This window comes from Calypte anna, chromosome 2, assembly GCF_003957555.1.
Source record: "Calypte anna isolate BGI_N300 chromosome 2, bCalAnn1_v1.p, whole genome shotgun sequence".
Lineage (NCBI taxonomy): Eukaryota > Metazoa > Chordata > Aves > Apodiformes > Trochilidae > Calypte > Calypte anna.
The window spans coordinates 700,376-721,095 of NC_044245.1; the positions used below are offsets into that span (position 1 = coordinate 700,376).

The following is a 20,720-nucleotide window of genomic DNA, read 5'->3' on the forward strand; positions in this document are numbered from 1 at the left end:
ACCCTATCTGGCTACAGGGTTCTGACCTTTATCTCCCCTTCTCCCCTTTCACCAGGTGTTGATATCACTGTCTGCTTTCACCTGACAGAACAAATTCACTCTTGGTTGCTCTGATTTTAGCTGGAAGTGTTAAATGTTGGTGCTGTGTGATAAATAAAGGGGGAATGTTTGGTTTTGTTCCCCAGCACCTCCTTGCTGCCCAGGAGGTTGTTTCTGGGGGTAGGTAGGAGGTTGGTCTGTGTCCTGGGGGTCATGCAGAGCCACCTAACCCCAGGTGCCAGCTTCAGCTCAGCCACATCACTCAGGGGTTGTGTGCTGGCCCTGCAGAGGGAAGGGGAAGGGATGTTTTGAGGCTTCTCCTGAAGTAGCTGGGAGAATCTGGGATGTTCCACAGGTGACTTCTGCACAGCTGGGATCTCCCTGAGGTCCTGGTTGGTGTTATCAAGACTTCACCATTCCAGTACCTTTGGTATCTCAGGACCCTAATGCTGCATGACTGCACTTTCCCATGTAAAGCTTTTGAGCAGCAAGTCCTCTGAAAACTGCTGGAATGCAGTCATATTCTAATGGTCTTGCTTTTAATGGATTATAACACTTTGTATTGTGTCTGTAATGATTTTGTGTCATGAGCTGTTCTGTCAGAGGGTGCCTTCTAGTGTAGAAACCAGTATTTTGCTGTTAGGGAAAGCATATGGGCTGTCTCTCAGTCTGCTGAATAGCTATGACTCCTGGAAAGGTTTTTAAGGTTGAAGAAGGGGGGAAAAAATCCCAAACCTAACAACAAACCTCTGCCAGTGTTGTCTTGTAGTGCTTATTCTGGCTGAGCAGGGTGTGTGTTCCTGTGCTCCTCACCTCCAGACAGGATCTGCAGTTCATGACCGTGCCATCCAGACTCTGGAATAGGAAGGTTTGAAACATTTTGCTGTCAAATGCAGCAGATCCCTTGAGCAGTTTTGACTTTGTACTCAGCAAGGGAATCTGTGGCTGCAGAGGCAGAGGGCAGCCTGGGTTCCTATCACTGCTGCTGTGTGTTGGGGCAGAGAAGAGAAGATGGTGTCTGAGAGGAGCAAGGCAGCAGCTGGTTTGTCAGTAGCAGGTTCCAGAGAAGCAAATAGGGAAGCTCAGTGATTTCCAGCACTGAACTACCAATGGCCACGTGTCTGCACTGGGTTTCAGTGGGTTTTTTGCCTTCCTCTTTCTGATCCATGTTAATGTTTTGACTCTTGAGAATAATCTGTTGATGATGCAGAGTCTAAACCTGGTGTCTTTGTGCAAGGGAAAATGAAGACTGGTACCTCTCCACCAGCTTGCATTCCTTCTGTCTCATGAGAGCTTACAAAGCATCTTTTATATCATCATAAATCACAGTCCCAAAGTTTATGGGAACTGATAGGGAAGATGTAATAGCAAACTCAGGTCCTGTCATGTAACTGTTGAAATCTGGCATGGACTAAACATTAAGTGCTGGAGCCAAGGGGAATTCTCATTTCCATCTCCCCTTCCTAATCCAGAGCAGAAAGAGGAAAAGCCATTTTCCTTCTTTAATCTCTTTTAGGAAATAAGGTGCATGTGGCTTGCCCTTGGGATGCTCTTGTTCCCCTGTGACTGATGAGGAGTGTTAGGTGTTTCTAATAAGGTCTTATCTGGCTGTCCTGACCCAGCCCTGCTGCCCAGACCCTTTAGGGCCATTCTGCTCAACTTCAGCTCCCATTTCAGTAACAGACCCCAGGCACTGGAAACCAAGCTGTGAAGCTCCTGTGTGCAGAGGTAACAGACCCTGGGTGAAGGCAGATAGAGTTTCCTCTGAAGCTGCATCTCTTTGGTAGCAGATTGCACAGAAAGGAAGGAGAAAAGCACATTGATTTCTAGCACCTAAGTAGGAGAGTTCTGTGTGTGTGTTTGTAATTAATTCCCCTGCCTGCCTCTTACTCCTTCTGTTCCCTGCTGCCATTTTGCCTCTTGAATAAGGGGAGAAAACTCTTGATGCCCTGTTATATCATAGAATCATGGAATGGTTTGGGTTGGAAGGGACCTTAAAGCTCATCCAGTCCCAACCCCCTGCCATGGTCAGGGACCCCTCCCCCAGCCCAGGGGGCTCCAAGCCCCATCCAACCTTCAACACTGCCAGGGATGGGGCAGCCACAGCTTCCTTGGGCAACCTGGGCAACCAGGGGCTCAGCACCCTCAAATTCAAGAATTCCTTCCCCATCTCCAACCTCAATCTCCCCTTTCTCTCCAAGTTTTAACCCATTTCCCTTCTCCTCTCCCTACCCCCCTCTGTCCAAAGCCCTCCCCCAGCTTTCCTGTAGCCCCTTCAGGCACTGGAAGGTTGCTCTGGGGTCACCTCACTCATATATATATGCAAGGAAGGAACAGCTTTCTCTTGAAAATACTGCTTCATGTTGCATCTGAAAGTGCAGTGAGTGCAGTAAATAAAATACAGAGCTGGGGTGGAAACTCTGCCCCATGGTTTGTTATGGAAAAGTGTGTCCTTGGAACTGCTCACAGAATCATGTCTCCAAAGGGCAGGTAGTTCATGGAATAGATCACTGGGAACAGAGGAGACACTGAATTTGCCATTGATTGGATTCATCTTTCTGTCTTGCTCAACTTCTGAAGTGATGTGTGGCTGATTAAGGATGAGGTTGGTGGCTGGTTTGGTTCCTCTTAAATGTTCCTAAACATCCCCAAATCCTCAGGTTATCACACCTATCAAACTGACTTGTTCAGGTGCTAGACCAAGTTCTTATGGCCAGATGTACTCTAAATAACACTGTGTAGGTGACCTTTTCCACTGAGATATCTTATGTTTGAGTTGTATTTTGTGAGGTGTTTTTCCCCCCAGAGTTGTGAACCCAGGGTGCTGCTCAGGCTGCCAGTGTGGATGCTGCTTGGTTTTGGTGCTTTATTTTTTTGTTCCCCCAAAGCATGACATGTAAAATCTACTGTCATAAATCAGTTTCTGAACTGAAAATCCAAGGATTAAATAAATCCTAAATGTCTCTGTCTTAAAGGTATTGCTGGGTCAAGGATGGGGCAGTTGCAGGTCAGGAGCCGTGGCACGTTTGAGTCCTCAAGTCCCTGTAAAGCCACCCATTCACAAGCACCCCCTAAACCTCAATGTGAAGAGCAAAGAGCACCTTCTGTTCTCTGTGGGATCCTTCAAGATAAACGTTCTAGAGGTTTGATAGGTGGAGGGGGGTTTAAGATGTGCTGAGTGCTTAAGAGCTCAGGGAGGTGGATGATTTCAGTATCCCTGGAGCTGTGCAGCTCCCTACCCTGCCCTCATCCCCCAGCCCTGCCATCCCTGATCCTCTCCAGACTGCGCCTGCTCCTGGAGGAGCAGTGATATAAGAGGAGGATTGACCTCTGCAGGAGGCTTGTGTGGTACTCAGGAGACATTCCCGGGCAATTCTGGCACTTAAATTATGGAAGTTGGCAGGCATCAACCTTGAAAACGTAAGTAGATTTAAGTCTCATGAATTTTCATGCTGTCCTACAATAGTAAAGTGTCAGATACAATTCAGAATTCTCCAGGAATGGTTTGGCTGCAAAGCTGTTGCCATGGCAACGTGTCATTGCTGAAGCAGTCGCCAAGGTCCCAAAGAAATGGGAAATCCAAACTTCTCTCCTGTTTGCCCACACTGGTCCATTAGCTGACACTGCAAACAACAGCCTTTAATCTGGTGTAATTTTGTAGAATTGCTTTTGGCACCCCAGGCTTCCTTCTTGGCTTTCTTTTTCCCCGAGTCAAGAAGGAAGACAGTGTTTCACAGCCCAAAGGGGAGGGTGTTCAGCAGTCAGGGGTGCCCCAGCAGCTGGGTGTTACTTGCTACACATCCATGTTGTGTTTGTCATTGTGCACAGGGTCAGTGGCCACTCTGAGCCTTTCATCAGGGAGAGTTGGTGATCAGTGAAAGCAGAAAGGAAAACAGCCCTGCTCTGGATCCATCTGAAGAGTTGCCAGGCTGGGGTGTGGGAAAGTATGGAAGGATGGAGTGTGGATGAAGTGATTAAGAGAAGGAAGCTTTGTGCTTTATGTGTTGAAAAGCCTGATCCAGTGTGGCTGCTGCAGAACCTGCTCCAGGCTTGTGTGCTCTGCTTGGGACCTCAGTGCCTTTTGTGACTTGGAGCTGGAAGCCTTGCACTTTGTCCTTGCCCTCCTTTGCCTGGGTCTGGAAGTGATAACTGGCTGCCTCCAGGGAGCAAAAGTGAAGAGTTAGCTATGGCTTGAATAGGACTGAGCTCCTCACAGGAGTTCTGCAAAGATGGAATTGAAGTCAGTCATGGAGCAGTGTGTGGCACAGAGAAAACCAGACCAGGGCTCTCAGCAGCAGGTGAGGTTCAAGAGGTGGCACTTGGAGGTTAGAAAGTGGTGAGAACTTCTGATCAGCTCACACTTCCTTCCTAATGAACACAACTAACTGTTCATGAAACCTTTGGAGGACCCTATGAAGTGGCTGTGAGTGTAGAGGGAGCTGGGTTGGGAACAGCCCTCTGGTTCAGCTGAAGCTGGCATGGATGGGTGGCTGAACCTGGGAGGGTATAGCAGAGATTATGTGGCAAGTTGCTGATTGTCCATGCTCACCTTCTCAGGAATAACCTGGGAAGAACTGATGTGCCAGACATTCAGTTTAGATAAAAAGAGCCACCAGGAGCAGAGGGGCTTTATTAGAGCTTTTTTAAAGGCCAGCAGAAATGTTAATGCCTTGCCTAGCCTCTTTTTGCCTTTTTTTTTTTTAAAGCATGAGAGATAAGACCACACAGCCCTGTTTCTTACAGCAGTGTTTTGGGGGGACTCTCTTGGTGGTATCTTCTTTCACTGAGGTAGATGAGGGTGAGCTGGACTCCTGGAGTTCCTAGGAAGCTGAGATGATGTGCATGTCAAAACAACTTAATAAGTAAAAGCTTCTCCTAGTCTGGCGTCCCCAGCTACAGCAGGGAAATTACATGATGCTTGGTGAGTCCTGGCAGTGCCGGAACACAGCGTCTGTGCTTGGCTTTTGGAATGTTTCCTTCTGCAATCTTTGGCCTTAGGGCAGAAGCACTCTCCCAGACACTGCTGGATGCTGTTCAAGGGAGAACGTGGACCAAGACCATGCCCAGGAGCCATCTGCATGTAGCTTAAAGAGTCTGACTTCACACATCTGAAATCAGCCCCTTCCTAACCACTGTGGTCCTGGGCACATGGAAGTCAGAAGTTGAGGCTGAGAAAACTGAGGTTTGTTCAGCCCTGAGAGGAGAAGGCTCAGGGGAGACCTTCTGACCATGTTCAGGACTTAGAGGGGGCTCCAAAGCAGCTGGAGACTCCCTGGGTACAAGGAGTCCCATGGACAGGACAAGGGGCAATGGGCACAAGGTGCTCCTGGGGAGATTCCCAGTGGACACCAGAGGAAAATTTGTCCCCCTGAGGACAGTCAGACCTTGGAATGGTCTCCCAGGGGAAGGGGTGGATTCCCCCACTTGGGAAAGTTGGAAGTCTCAGCTCCATGGGTGCTGAGACATCTCAGATCAACAATAATATGAGAAGGGTTGGAGCAGATGGGCCTTGGGGTCCCTTCCCAGCTGAGACTCTGGGATTCTGTGAAGCCAGCTGTGACACTGAGGTGGCCTTCCTGATCCTTCCAGACTGCAGGGAGCTCAGTCAGTTTAGCAGCCTTTCATTAGAGGACAAGTAAGATTTGAATAATGAAGGCTGCAATTGCACACTGGTGTCTCATGTCCAGCTTTTCATCCATTCCAGCACTTCCAGGGCTCTTTCTCCATTTTCTCTCTCCAGCATGTCCTCCCCAGGCTGTATTCATGTCCTCCCCAGGCTGTATTCATGGCTCAGGTTGCCTTGGTCCAGATGCAGGTCCCTGCACTTGGCCGTGTTGATCCTCACGAGGTTCACCTGAGCCCACCTCTCCAGCTTGTCCAGGTGCCTCTGGATGGCATCCTGTCCTTCTGGCTTATCAACTGCACCACCCAGCTTGGTGTCATCACCAGACTTGCTGCTGGTGCTCTCAGTGTCCCTGTCAGTATTGTTAATGAGGATATTAAGCAACACTGGTCCCACTGTGGACTCCTGGGGGACACCACTTGTCACTGGTTTCCCTCTGGACTCTGAGCCCTTTGACTGAAGTCTGTTCCTCTTTCATTCTTAGTTCAAGACTTTGGTTCTTCCTGCTCCTTTTTCTAATTTGGGTGCAACCAAATCTTTATGAATCTTCATCACATCTCAGAGCATTCAAAATTCCTGTCTGTGGTCTGTGTAGCCAAAAAGAGTGTGGGGTGTGGGACAGAGCTCCCCAGAACCCCCCAGGTACAGCCCAGGGCAGAGTCACTGCAGCTGTATCGATTATATGTGAGAGTGGGGAGAACTCCTGAATTCTTAATCCCTTTATTTTTAGGTGCAGTTTGACTAGGCTGAAGGCTTACTGTTCAATGAATTGTTCCAGAAATCAATATTTCAGAAGAGGATTAAACTTGAATGTGGAAGGCAGTTTTTCTTATGCATCAGTGCTCCTGGAAGGAACTGGCCAGAAATCACTGTTCTGACCCCCTGGATCCAGGCTCAGACTGCTCTCAGCAGAACTGCTCACCCAGACTGGAAGCCAGAGGTGCTGCTGGGAACACAACCCTGACAGCTAATTTTATCTCATTTAGTCCTGTTAGCAGCAGAGTTCTTCAGCTGTGACAAGAGGTACTTTTGGTATCGCTTAAATCACTTTATTTTTTATTGCACTTCTAGTGGAAAGGAACGTGTGGTCACCAAGGGCATTGTCTGGTGTTTGTTTTGTGGATCTGGAGGTTTGTGTCTTACATATATATATATATATATATATTTATTTTTTCTGTTTAGACACACCTGAGGCATATACAGAAAGATTCAAAAACCTTTTCTGTCAAAGTATTAAATCTCAGCCTCCTCAGGGTGATTTCAGCCTGGTGTCTGCTTGCTCCCATCCTCTTTGGGTGGGCACTTACTAACTACAGACCCCTGGCTGCTGGAATTTACCTCTTAATCAGCATCTCTTGCACTGTCCAACCTTTTGGGACCGTTCTGGAAGGTTCTGTGCTTGGTCTCTGGCACTGATGATTTTGCAGTCTGAGAGTCCCTCTTCCAGCTTTCTGGAATCCCTGTGTGTTGTTTCTTCATTCAAATTGCTCTTGACACACGAAAATCCACTGTGTTATAAAACCAGCTCCACTTCTGCAGCTGCTCATTTACTGTCTGACTGTATGAACCTGGCTGGTTGATAGCTTTGTCAACTTGAATTGCTGCAGAAGCCTCTTTGTTAAGGCCTGTCCTCTTTCATAAGGATTAAATGTGGGTATTGGTGAGGAGTATCTGCTTGCTTTACATTTGATGGTGTTTATTCTTCTGTGTGCCACCTGCAATTGGGAAGTATCTTCTCTTTCTACAAGTAATAAGAGTTGTGTGACTGCCATGGAAGTCTGACTTGCAGAAGTGTTGCCCAAGAAGATTACTGAGTGGAACTCAGTCCTGTGTTTTGTTAGTTAATTTAGTTAGACTAAATAATTAGTGTAACTTCAGCCTTTCCCTCCTGGGAGTAGCTCTATCAAAAATACTCTGGAATCAAATCAAAGTCAGTCTCTTTCAAATAGAATCACAGGCTGGTTTGGGTCAGAAGGGACCTTAAAGCTCATCCAGTTCCAACCCCTCTATGTGCAAGGACACCTCCCAGCAGCCCAGGTTGCTCCAAGCCCCATCCAGTCTTGATGGGCTTGAACATTTCATGGGAAGAGGGATCCACAGCCTCTCTGGGAATAGTATCAGATTTATCTGAGAGGCCTCATATAGGTGTGGGAACAAAAGTGTGCTTAATAAAAAGTCATTAAATATTTGGCAGTATAACCTTGGAAGAAAAAGCCCACCATATATTCCAGAATGAATTCTTGTTTTAGGGTCTTGGTGAGTTCAGTTACAGGCAAGAAGCCAAGAAAGGGGGTTGTGACTGTAAAGCTGGCTGGCCTTGTGTCAGGGTGTTGCAGTTCATTTGCTGCTGGTGTTATTCCTCCAGGACAGGGCTGGGATGAAGAGCTGAGATGCTTTAATCTCCAGGCTCCATGACCACCATGTGTCTATACATCTCTATATGTCAGGGCTTGTGGGACTCCACTGGTTGTGCAATGCTGGAGCTGCAGTGTCTGCTGCCCCTCTCAGCTTTTCCTGTCGAGTGAGCTGCATGTTCCAGGCAGGTTTCAGCTATTTAAGGGAAGCTGTTTATCTGGAGATTTGGAAACCAAGTGTGAAGGGTGAGACAGCAAGAAACTGAATGATGGGAGAGGCATTCTCTGATGTGGGAAACGTGCTTCTGGATTTGGGCAGAAGGCAGAAAGTGTTGCTTGTTTGAGGGAGCCTGTAAGAGCATCTGATATGAGGAATGGCACATTCTTTCTGCTGGAAACTTGCATTTGAAGTACATTCCATTTAGCTGGGGCAAGAATGATAATCATGATGCAAACTGGAGGTTTGCTCTAAGATCACTCTTCAGCAGCACAGCAGCAGAAGTGCAGCAAGCACTGTTCATACAGAAAGTACAAACTGATTGGAACTGGAAGCTGTCTAACCATGATCATTTTGTGAGGTGGGTGTAGGGGAATCTCTTCCTTGCCTCTGTCTTGGATCCTTTTTGCATGGTGTATCAAGGTGAGCTGCAAGTTTTTTCATTGCCCAAGGGGAGGTGGTGGTGTGCTCCATCCTTAAATGGGCTGCCACTGAAGAGCTTTCAACAGTATAAAAAGCAGAAATAAATCATTAATGTTTGCCCTGAAATATGTATATGCTTTTGGGATGCCTCAGAGTTTCTGTTGTATTACAGATGGGGTGGGTTTGGTGAACTCTCAGGTGAGAAAGAAGCAGAAGGTACCAGGCTGGAAGTAGTCTGGGGTATTAATGGAAGGCAGGCAGTTCCACTGGGGGGATGGGGAAAATTCTGTGCAGAAAATGTAATGAACTTAGAGAAGCCTTGAAATGTTTAGTAATAAAGGAGCAAGGAGCTTGGGAACCAGCAGAGCTGAGGAACAAGAACTGCTGGTGTAGGATGTGGAACTGGATATTACCAGGGCAGCAAACATGATGGGGTGGAATGCATACCAGGCACTACCTGTTTTCTGATAGTGTAAGCAAGATAAAAATGAAGAGTGGGTGTGGTGTGGGATGTAAATTAAATAATCAGCTGCTTTTCCTCTCTTGTGATGCTTTCCAGTGTCACTTGCATAAAAATGGTGTTGGGGAGGAATGAAGTTGCAAACTTGGAATCAGATTTGCAGTGTTTAGACAGATATCTCTTAACATCAGAGCAGTTTCCAGTAGTATTTCTCCAGACTGGAAACTCTTCATGGCTCTTCATGGAACACGTGGGTCAGTATTTGCTGGCCAGGTGAGAGATGACTTTTTTTCCTGCTTTTCACCAGCACTTCTTAGGGTGGTTACAATCTTCAAATGATTGTGTGAGGGGATGAGGCAGAGTCCATCTCAGGCTGCTGTGAAACCTCCTGTGGAGGTTTTGTGGCCACACCTGCAGTTTTAGCAAATCTGTCAGTCTGGGGTAAACCAGATTATTTGGCATTTGTGCTTGTCAGCCAAGAACACCCCATACCTCAGGAAAAAAGGGGATCTTTACAAGTGTGGATAGTAAAGACCTCCTCAGTAGTACAGGAATGCTTTCCTCTGGGGATTATTTAAAGAGCAACTGGAGATGCAGGTTTGGCAGAGGGAGAAATGGTTTTTGCCCAGATCCCTTCCCTGGTATCAGACCTATGGTTGGTACAGGGCTGCTTGGTTTAGATGGAGCAGCAATGCCCAGCACTAGAAGGGGAGCTAAAGCTTTTCAGTTTCTGGAATGTTCTGCTGCAAAAGCTAGGGCTGTGGGGGTTTTCCTCTTAAAAAATTTATTTTCTTAACAAATAGGGAAAAGTTTGGTGGTGTTGATGCAAAGATACTGGAATAATTTGTGAGTGTGATGAGCTGGTGGATCCCCATGGGTGTGGGATGAGCTTCAGTGGTAGAGGCTCTCAGGCTGGTGTTTCTCCATTCCTTTAGGAACTTGGTGCCTCTCCTTTCCATCCCTTCTGAAGGCAGCAGGGCTCTTCCAGAGGGTTTTTCTCACTCCTGAATGCTTTACCACTTCTTAAAGCTGAGATGATACTCTCTTCATTGGGCTGTTTTCTCATTTGTCTGAAGGCTCTGGCACTTGGGTTCCAGGTGACAGGAGCTGTGCATCTGTGTGGTTGTGATGAGGCTGACTTGGTCCTTGCTGTGGGGAAGAACAAGTTGGACATCTCTCCCCAGGGACTGAAACACTTCACTGACTCTGACTGGGGGGCTTGGTTTATATTCTTTTGCTGCAGAGTGCTGCCTGGAGAGGATAACGAGTCTGATATAATTCTTTTTGTGTGTAGTTTTGCTTGTTTTACAGTAAGCAAACATTAATGAATGAAATGTAACATTTTATAGAAAAATTAGGGGCACAACACCCAGAATCATAGAATGTCAGGGGTTGGGAGGGACCTCTGAGATCATGAAGCTCAAGCCCTCTCTGAAAGCAGGATCACCCAGGGCAGGGAAACACATCCAGAAAGATGAGGAGGTGGTTCCCTGGTGAATCTGGTGGGTATGGTTTACTGAAATCTTGGAAAATAGCTTGCTGTGTGCAACTGGAGCATTGGGTGACTGTATTTTTTTTTTTTTCCTAAATCTGGATCCTCTGAAAACATGAACCCAAGCCCCATCAGTAGAGTGGTTGAAAGAATACAGCATGTGCTTTTCTGTCAGTACCTGTAGGTTTTGTGAATGTACAAATAACACAGAGAGATTCCACACTGTGGTTTGGAAGGATGGGGAATGGCATGGAGTGGTGTGGGCTTTGTTGTATAAAAGTAGCTTCATCTTTGCTTTCTTGCTTGTCTTGCCCTAATCCATGACAGTTCTGCTGTGTGAAAGCCTTTGGAGTGCCTTGCACAGGGGCTCTAGGTAATGACAGCAATAAATCAGGCCCCAGATGTTTGGGTGCCCCTTTAGCTTGTTCACCTCTGATAAAAATCAACTTGTGAAGCAGTCCTGGCTGGCACAGGTGGCTGTACAGGTGTGTGCCTGACAGGGCCTTGGAGAGCCTTGAAACTATGGTCTGAACACCTGAAATGCTGCTTCGTGGATGCTTGTCCTCAGTTACTTCGTGTGCTTGCAAAGAATCTTTATTTCAGTGCACAGTTAGGGAAAAGTGGCTGACGATTTTCATGGTATAACCTGGGGAGCTTGGGCAGTGAGTGTTGGGTGGGCAGTGTTCAGCTGGAGAGGAGAGCAGGCTGCTGGGGGACTCTGTAGCAAAAGTTTTTGAGACTTAATTGATTTTGAGTAATGTAAATCATCTCCCAGCCACCCCTAATAAGCTGACATCCAAGTACTGTGTGATTGTACAGCTCCATCCTAACTGTGCATGCATTGTGTTTTGCAGAGAAGCAGTTTCTGAGGACTGAAGGAGCTGACAAAGGGAACCCCTGCTTTTGAGGTATGAACTGCTTTTCTACTGACAACACAGGATTTAATTAAAAGCAAAGGCTTAAAGCAGCTGTGTGTACATGCTCAGACTTCATCTGTTCTGGGATCTACAGCTACCCTCAAGTTGTGAAATGTCAGAATCTCCAGTGGGAGCTGAGTAGCAGAGCCTGGCTGGGACAAGGGGAGTGTTAGATGGGCTCTGGGAGAAGCTGCATGTCTTTAAAAGGCATTAGATGGAGAGTTCTGTGGCTGGAACTTCTGCAGAATAAACACATCTGAAATGCACTTACCTTCCCATCTTTTTATCTCAAACACTCTGTTTACTGCTCCTTTTACATCCTTCCCTTTGGGGATTTATTCAGGTTCCTAACACTTCCCTGTACCTGTTCAAGGCAGCAGGGCTGGTGTGACTCAAGGGATGTCCTGACTGGCCAGCTGGACCTCCTTTTCTTGCTTTTTCTGCTGCAAAGGGCAGGCATCTTGTTTAATTTGGTCACTCAAATCTTTTTATCAGACTAAGAGGACTACAAAAGATTAAAATGAGCAAACTAGGCTAAGGGAAAAAAAAAAAAGTCTGATTTGATTTTTTTAGGAATTCCTCACCTGGGTGTCTGGTCCTGACCTTGCTTTGTGGAAAGCACTGCAAAGCTACACTTTTACTGGAGTCAGAAGCTCATCAGATCTGCAGTCAGAGGATATTTGAAGTGCAGGTGTTCACATAAAATGTTTGTAGTGAAGGAGTTTTTATTTCTTCTTGGTATTTGTGTGGATGGAGGGCCCCAAGTGTCTCCTGCCTGGCACAGCCTGTTTCTTCAGGTCCTGGGAGCAGCATCAGTCTGTTCATTCCACTAGTGAATACTTCCTTCTGCCTTAACTTTTAAGGCTCTGGACTGTAAAGCAGAAAACAGAGGGCACAGACTTGCCCCAGAATGATGTCAGTCTGCCAGTGCCACACGGTGCTGCCTGGCTGCAGGGAGTGCAGAGGAGTCAAATCTGTGTCTGCTGACATTGAGTACAACTGCCTGGAAGTGACAGGAGCTCTGCTGCTCTTAAGGCTTTGTTTTGAACAGGGAATAAAATTCACAGAATCATGGAATGGGTTGGGTTGGAAGGGACCTTAAATCCCCCCCAGTCCCACCCCCCTGCCATGGTCAGGGACCCCTCCCCCAGCCCAGGGGGCTCCAAGCCCCATCCAACCTTCAACACTGCCAGGGATGGGGCAGCCACAGCTTCCTTGGGCAACCTGGGCACCCAGGGGCTCAGCATCCTCAAATTCAATAATTTCTTCCCCATAACCTCCATCTCCCCTTTTCCAGTTCAAAACCACTGCCCCTTGTCCTCTCACTACAGGCCCTTGTCAGTAGCCCTTCCCCAGCTTTCCTGTATGCAGATTGTTCCAAAAATGCCTTTGGTCTCTTGAAGTGTCAGGTGCAGAGGTAACAAGGGTGCAAAGTTCCCTCTTTACAGTTCTGATGGGGCTCTGGTGTAGGCATCAGGATGGGGCTGGACCCAGGCTGGCTCAGGGGCAGCCACCCCAGCAGTTGTTTATACTTTGGGTTGTGTGGCTGCCTGCCAAACCATCCTAAGTCCTTCTCTAAAAGCCTTTTGAATAACAGCCAAAGAAGATGGCTTATCTCCCTCTGGGTGGGATGGAGGGAGGGGTGGGAGGGGAGGTGCCTGGGATGCTGTGCGTGCTTTGCACTGCAGCCTCCATGGGGCTGAGGAGGTCACAGGAGGTGGAGTGTCCCCTTTTGCAGGGACTGAGCTGTGGAGTGTCCCCTTTTGCAGGGAGTGAGCTGTGGAGTGAATGTCCCCTTCTGCAGGGACTGAGCTGTGGAGTGAGTGTCCCCTTCTGCAGGGACTGAGCTGTGGAGTGAATGTCCCCTTCTGCAGGGACTGAGCTGTGGAGTGAATGTCCCCTTCTGCAGGGACTGAGCTGTGGAGTGAGTGTCCCCTTCTGCAGGGACTGAGCTGTGGAGTGAGTGTCCACTTCTGCAGGGACTGAGCTGTGGAGTGAGTGTCCACTTCTGCAGGGACTGAGCTGTGGAGTGAATGTCCCCTTCTGCAGGGACTGAGCTGTGGAGTGAGTGTCCACTTCTGCAGGGACTGAGCTGTGGAGTGAATGTCCCCTTCTGCAGGGAGTGAGCAGGGTGTGGAGCTGAGCAGAGGAGGTGGCATGGGACTGTGAGTGACCTTCCTGCACCTCCTGCTGCTCAACTGCATTTTTCCTCCCTTTCCACTTGACTTTGACCAATGTGGTCTTAAAGTCTGCCAGACTCCTTGGATGTCTGGAACTGATCTCAGACTTGGTCATGTCCAGCTGTCTGAAGGGGTGAGTTTGCTGAGTTAGGATTTTCCTCCATTGTACAAAACCAGAAGTTACAACCTAAGCTGCCTCCTGGAGTCCCTGGTTGGGAGATGTGGTTGGACCTCTCCACATTTGTTGTTCTGTGGTTGCAGGACATGGAAACCAAACAGGTGTTTCCCACAGACTGCATTGAGCAGCTAAAAATGCTTCCTGCAGTAATTTCTCTGGGAACATTTAATCCATGCTCCCTGACTGCCCGGGTGAGTAACACTGACTTCCCCCCCACATCCTTTGGAGGAGCTCAGGATAGCAGCAGGAAAGGGGAAGTGTTTGTGCCAGTCTGGCACTGGCTGGGGGGTTCTTGTTTGGAACCCCCTGTTCATCTCAGATTGTCACTCAGAAGTCAGGGGGTTCTTCCTGCTCCTTCTCAGGAGCCCTTTTGGCCAAGGCCAGCTGCATGTTTGGCCATCTCACTTGTTAAACTCCCAATCCTGACTGTGGCTCCTGGCACCTACAGCTCTGCTTGTTGTAACATCCTTAGGTGTGGAGAAAAGTGATTCTAGAAACATTGCCTGAGTGATTTTTTTTTTTTTTTTTGGTATAACTGCTCTAGCTGGGAAATAGGATGCACACCACCACATCTGTGGGATCAGTTTTATGGATGAGAAGTGACCAAGAGCTGCTGCTGCTGCCAAAGCTGTGGTAGGAGCAGGTAACAGCAGCTCCCTGCTCCCTCCCTGCAGCTCAGGTAGCACAGAGCAGATCAGCATTGACTTCTGCCTCTGCTTGGCCTCCCAGAGGGCTTTGCAGTCTGCTGGAAGAGGGGCTGATGCATTATCACCCATCCTTTTAAAAGAGGTTGGATGGAGGATGTGCTGTCCTAGGCTGAGAATGCTGAGAGCAGAACAGAGAAGATGTGGCCCTTGAAGTATGAGAGCCCTTGGGAAGAGGTCAGTGCTACCCTGGCACTCTACCACCTATGGCTTTACTTCCCTAAAGTGAGGGGGGCATTTAAATTAAAGTCTAAAAAAAAATTTGCTTTTTTTTTCTTTAGTACTCCCCTGAACAAATATTTAGTCCCTTATCTTTCCCTTTTTGGAAGGGAAGCTGCCTGTGTCAGGGCACAGTGCTGTGGTGCAGCCATTCCTGCAATAAGAAGTGAATCAGGCTCCAGAGAAACTCATAGACCTCACCTGATAACGTTGTAGGGACACCTCGAGTTTCTGGTGTGGCTGTGTCTTTCACACAAGTTCAGCTCTTGTTTTCTAACCAGTGCCTTGTTTTTCAGCCATCCTTGAGTGTGTTTGTTATCCAGGGTACGGAAATGTAAATACAATAGTGGTTGGACTGCTGTAACTACTCCCTTCCTCCTCTGCTGGCTTCCTGCATACATTTTGGAAGGTGGAAACTGTTCTTTTGCATTAATTCATTTACAGAAGTGAGTGTTCTTCCTCCTGCTGCAACCCCATCGGGTTTCAGAAACCAAAGGGGATGAGCAAAGAGAAACTATTACTCTCTGATGCCTTCCCTGAGACAGAAGGAGCACAGGGGCTCTTGCTGGGGCTCCAGCCAGATGCAGGCACTGGCTGACAGCACATCTTATCTATCTCCTCTTTACTTAAACCTTGAAGCAGAGAAGGCACACAGGCCCCATCCTGGTTGAGTGAAGATGGTTCATTCCTCTGCTTCCAAGGTTGGAGCCTGTTTCTTAGAACAACTACTAAAAAAATGGAGCCCTGACTTGGGTTTATTTCTCCCAGACTTAAGTTTGCTGTTACTTTTCAGAGTTGTTTCCTAAATGTGGTTCTGCTTGTTCTAGCTGGGTCACTACTTGTTGGGCACTTTTTTAGGCAGGAATTCTGTCATTAAAACCAGCTTAAGGTAAAAGGCTGGGTTGGTAGAAGCTGTGTCAGTGTAAGCAGTTAAATGACCTCAGTCTATGGCTCTCCTGCTTCTTTGTTTGTTTTTTAGAAGTCTTCCATGAACTTTGCATGGCCCTAACAACTTTTTGGGGACAGTTATTTATCTGCAGGTACCCAGCTCTTGCCTAACCTGTCACTTCTGACGAGGAGCTGGGTGATGCTCTCCTGGCACTGGGCCAGCTGCATGGCTGAACTCAGCTAAATAAAAATCCCTAGGATCCTCTCTAAGAATAAACATCACGTGAGAGGCAGGAGTGTTTCCCTGCTTTGAGAGAATTAAAATGGCCTGCTGGGAGTTTCAGGGTTAGGCTGCTGGCCCTGGCTGGCTAGAAGGGCCAAGCTGAAGTCCAGAGGAAGCAGAGGGGTCTGGCATGTAACCTTTAGCTTTCCTTGCTGCTGAGTGTGCCAGCCCCAGGTGACACAGTGCTCTCAGAATGTTTGTATGGTTCAAGAATCTGATAAATACCCTTATGAAGGAGACATGGACATACCTGCTTCACTTCCAGTCTAGCAGTGGTTTAGATTGAGCCTTGGCTTACAACTTAAATACCTATTAATGTGCTGGTGAGCAGTTCCTTAGCACTTCTCTGTACCTGCTTTTATTTATTTGTTTACTTATTTTCCTCCTTGGTAGCATGGGAGGTGCTGGAACTGGTGATGGTGTAAGTGGGGCTGCATGTGGCTAAAGTCATGGGTGCTGGGATCACAGAATCATGGAATGGTTTGGGTTGGAAGGGACCTTAAAGCTCATCCAGTCCCAACCCCCTGCCATGGTCAGGGACCCCTCCCCCAGCCCAGGGGGCTCCAAGCCCCATCCAACCTTCAACACTGCCAGGGATGGGGCAGCCACAGCTTCCTTGGGCAACCTGGGCACCCAGGGGCTCAGCACCTTCAAATCCAAGAATTCCTTCCCCATCTCCAACCTCAATCTCCCCTTTCTCTCCAAGTTTTAACCCATTTCCCTTCTCCTCTCCCTATCCCCCCGTGTCCAAAGCCCTCCCCCAGCTTTCTTGGAGCCCCTTCAGATATTGGGAGGTTGCTCTGAGCTCACCTGGGAGCCTCCTCTTCTCTTGCAGTTCCCTTGCTGAGAGGAAGCTCTCTGCTGAGCTGGGGTAAGGGGGCAGCTGGGTGGATTCCTTGGTCCCTCAGCAAAGTGAATGTTCTCCCCTTGGGGAGCTTGGTGGTGACTCACTGGACATTGCCCTGCCTCACTTACAGTTCTGAAGCTCAATTATTGTTCTGCCTTTCAGAGTTTTGAAGCTGCTGCATTGCCAGGCAGGAGTGTCTCTTTCTCTTGGATCCCAGGCAGTATTTACTTCCCAGGCTTCTAGCAAATCCTTTCATGAGCTTTTGGAGCCAAAGACTTCAGTTCTGCTTCCAGAGGTGCACAAGTGTGCTCAGCATTTTTAGAACTATATGCTTCTCTGTTGTGTTAAAAAGACTAAAAAGACTTATGTTGTTTTTCTCTCTCCTTTGTGTGTAGGCACAAGTATGCCTACTCAGAACTTCCTAGTAACATGAAATATGTTTCATCTCCATTATTTCTATTATGGAATTGAACAAAATCCGTGCAGTGAATTGCAGGAGGTGGTGCAAAGAGCCAGACCCTTCCTCAGTGTATTCTGGTTGTACCCCACTGTGTAAAGACAGAGTTGGATATCCCAGAGCTTCTTAACAGGGTAAGGAGGAGCAGGCTCCAGAGCTCTGAATGCTCCAGGTGTGCTCTGCTGCCACCCTGACCCTGCTGAGGGACTCCAGGAATTTCTGAGCACCTGAGAGGCCTCCCTGGAAGTACAGGGACTGAATTTTCCTGGCCTGAAAATAAAAAATCTTAACTCTTGAAGCAAACAGCAAGCTGTTAGTGGTTGGTAAATGGGCAGGTTCCCTCTGCAGCAGTGTGCCCAGAGAGCTCCAGAGTTCTGCCCTGGTTGGTGCTCCTCAGCCTTGGTGCAGGGCATTAACAGGACATTTGCTTCTCCTTTTTAGATGTTTGCTTCCAGAACACTTTGTTGTGGTTTTCAGGTGGCAAACCCCAACCTCTCCCCTGGTTCAGATGTGTCTGTTCTGTTTCCAGGTTCCTTTTGGGGCTTATCTGTCAGTTCTCAGAAGCCTGAGGGGAGGGCATGATTCTCCAGGGCAACTGATGACTCCACTGACTGAACTGATTTCCTTGCTAAAGCTAAGCTTTGGCAGGATTTGTGACAAAACCTTGTTGTCCTGTAGAAAGGAGACTCATTTCATTCTTCCAAAGTTTTTGACCTCCCAGTAGTGCAAAGCTTTAAGGTATTGTTTGCTCTTTGCAAATCTATTGGAAAAGCATTGGCAGGTTTGGTGTTCTGGGGCATCAAGCTGGTGATGAGCTTGTCCCCAAACCCAGGTTCCTGGTCAGCTTTGTGTCCTGATTGACAGGTTCTGGGATGGCATGGTCAGGGGAGGTGCTGCTTTTAATTAAAGTAACTACTGCAGTCAGGGGGGTCACTGGAATTACCCTGGGGGTAAAGGAGCAGAGGGGGTGTAAGGTGGGAGCAGAGGGGGTGTAAGGTGGGAGCAGAGGGGGTGTAAGGTAAGGTGGGAGCAGAGGGGGTGTAAGGTAAGGTGGGAACAGACGGGGTGTAAGGTGGGAGCAGAGGGGGTGTAAGGTGGGAGCAGAGGGGGTGTAAGGTAAGGTGGGAACAGACGGGGTGTAAGGTGGGAGCAGAGGGGGTGTAAGGTAAGGTGGGAGCAGAGGGGGTGTAAGGTGGGAGCAGAGGGGGTGTAAGGTAAGGTGGGAGTACAGTGCTCCCCTGCCCGAGCTGCTGCTTCATGTTTGTGGCTGCTGCAGCTCCTACCCCCTGTACCCTCTGAAGCTTCCTGCTCCTTGCTCCAGCTTTATCTTGGGTTTTGTCTGACACTGGTGTGTTGGACTGGGGGCACTTCTCTGGAGTCAGTTTGCTTGCAGCAGCTGGTGGCAGCTTTTCTGTGGCCATCAGGTTGTGTGTCTGAGCAGGAGCAGCCACAAAGCTGAGCCCCAGGAGCTCCACTCAAAGGTTTTTCAGTGCTGCTTTATGACTTGATTTGTCCTCCTTTGGTATCTTTCTTGTGAAATAAAGGGAGCAGAGTTGCTGAATGTGATTTTGCCTCTTTCTGCCAGGCTGTTTCCACAAGCCTGGCTTGTTGCTGCTGTCCTGCAGAAAGTTCAGCTCAGGGTTTTCAGGGCTTACTGGAATGAACTTCTCCCTGTGTGCTGAGGATGTGGTAGGATGCAGCCCATCGAGTTGCTGTTTGTTGCTCCCTTTTGTTGCACAACTTCATTTAAGAATCTGTGTCCTCTATGGTCTTTACCTCCTACCCTCTCAGATGTGCATATATCACCTGAGGCAAAATGTTGTGAGTTCAGGAAGGTCCCACGGGCCTGTTAGGGTGTAACACCATAATTAAACTGGACTGGATCTCTGAAAATTAATTTTCCTCACAGCATGACTTGAGCTCTTTCTCATGTCCTGGTTTGTAGCTCCAGTGTTCATACTACACAGTTTTCTTCACAGGCAGTAACAGATGAAGTCACCTTAGGACTGAAAGCTGAAATGCTCAAGTGAGCACAAGGCTCCTTGTTGGGGGAGCAGCAGGAACAGGACAGATGTGGAACAGGATGAATTCAGAGGAGGGACGAAGTGGCTGAGCTGAACTCGGGTAGCTGAATGTCTGTGCATTCATTTATCTCCCTTTGCAGGCCATGGCAGAGAGATGATCTTGCAGGAAGAGGAGGTCCAAAAGGCCTAATAATAAAATACCTAATAAAAATCAGCATTATTGACTGGCCTGCTATACCAGCAGTGTGCTACCCTGCTCTTCCTCCCAAGAGAAGGGACTCTGGCAGCAGCCAGAAAGCCACTGCTGGGAGGTGGAAGCTGCTTTCCTTTCTGATCCATGTGCTATTAAAGGAAAGCAGCTGACAGGAGCAGCTGCTTGCCCTGCCTGTTTGGTTTGTGGCTTAGCAGTCAATATGCAACACAGAAAGACAGAGCTTTGCTAACAGCCAGAGCCTCCATACCCTGCCCCCACTTTGCCTCTTTCCCTCCTGTCCTCTGCCAAGGGAAACCAGGAGGCTCTTCCCCCTGATGAATGAAACTCTCCTTATTTGGGGCTGCCTCCCAGCAATCCCTCCCCTGCCACACAGCTCCCAAACCAGCAGGCAGCCATGGGACTGGGGAGATGGTTGGGTTTTTTTAAAAGCAATTAAGGAAAAGATCATTTTCGAGCTAACACTTCCAAGTCTGTGCAGAAGGTGGGCAGGCTCCTTTCTTTTCCTGAGATAAATATGTGTGATTTTGGGGGATGAGAGACCTGCCTTTTTGAGGTCTCTTATGTCAGTGCTTGCAGGCCTGTGTGGAGCTGGACACTTGAAAGTCCCTCACAGTTATTATCTATGAACTCATCTTCCATGTGGCTTTTTTGAAGGCCAGCCAAGACCATTAATCCCCACCTTCTAGAGTCCCTAATCCCTGCTGGGGTTTATAGGAAAGTTATTCTTGTACTCCCAGTGTAGCTGCTCTGGCAGAGTCTCTGCTGCTGTAACTTAAGGCAAGTTTATTAATGTGACTTTTTATCAGCTTGGCAGTGGTACAGCTCAGGATGTAGCAATGGAACTTGGGACAGTCTTACCCCATCTGGGTTCAAATTGCCCAAAGGGAGGGAATCACTGAGGAGGCTGCTGTTCCTTTATCTCCCTGTGCTTGGCTCTAATTAGCAGTAGGAAAACCCTCTTTACAGGCACAACTATGTGCCACATTTTTGGGGGGAATGAGTGCAGCTGAAGTGAATTAAGAGTTGGAAGTGATCTGCTGGGTGGTTTACATGTGTCACTCTTCTCAGCCTGACAGTCCCAAAGCCTCCCAGCTCTGTCTTTTGTCCAGTTGGGGTTAGATGGATGTAAATCCCCTCTTCCTATGTGAGCCTCCTCCCTTCCCACTATCTTGCTCAGACTTTTCTTTCATTCCAGGAAAAC

At 48.1% G+C, this 20,720-nt stretch overlaps 1 protein-coding gene across 6 annotated transcripts in view; it reads left to right on the top strand.

Annotated features, from left to right (window-relative positions):
- The window catches only part of LOC103536145 (microtubule-associated protein 4-like), a 150,320-nt gene that overhangs the window by 19,938 nt on the left and 109,662 nt on the right, over window positions 1-20,720 (top strand). For 5 of the 6 annotated variants that reach the window (XM_030444902.1, XM_030444905.1, XM_030444907.1 and 2 more), the window contains exon 2: window positions 11,463-11,516. The exons of the other annotated variant lie outside the window; for it this stretch is intronic. The gene's annotated coding sequence lies outside the window, so the exon portion shown is untranslated. The remainder of the gene's footprint in view (window positions 1-11,462; window positions 11,517-20,720) is intronic. 6 annotated transcript variants of the gene reach the window in all.